We start from the raw sequence: 454 nt of genomic DNA on the forward strand, positions 1-454 counted from the left end.
GCACAGTTTAACCATACACGGCAAATAAGTGCTAAGCTAACGTTACATGTGTTCTCTTTATTAATCCTTTTGGGATGGCTCCGGTGAGGAAATTGAAAATTCCAGCTGCAGTTTTAGCAAGAAAAAAGAAATAAAAAGACTTGTCGTCACTTCTTGGGAAAGCACAATAACAAAGAGACGCACTGATGTGAAAGTCTGCCGGTGACTTTGTTTTCCAGAAATTATCTTGTAAAAAGAATAAAAATAGTACTGACACTACAAAATGACTCATGGTCTCATTGTTGTTGACAAAGAGGTTCCTGTTGAATCACACCCCTGACTGATACATTTCATATCTTTAGTTTCTGGGAAGAAGAAGTAGACAAAAATAAGTATCCTATAAAGTTCTGATAACCAGGAGACTGTCAGTGTTTTGCTTCAAATTGTGCGTCTGTGTGTGTGTGTGTGTGTGTGT

This window comes from Etheostoma spectabile, chromosome 9 (genome assembly GCF_008692095.1).
Source record: "Etheostoma spectabile isolate EspeVRDwgs_2016 chromosome 9, UIUC_Espe_1.0, whole genome shotgun sequence".
NCBI lineage: Eukaryota > Metazoa > Chordata > Actinopteri > Perciformes > Percidae > Etheostoma > Etheostoma spectabile.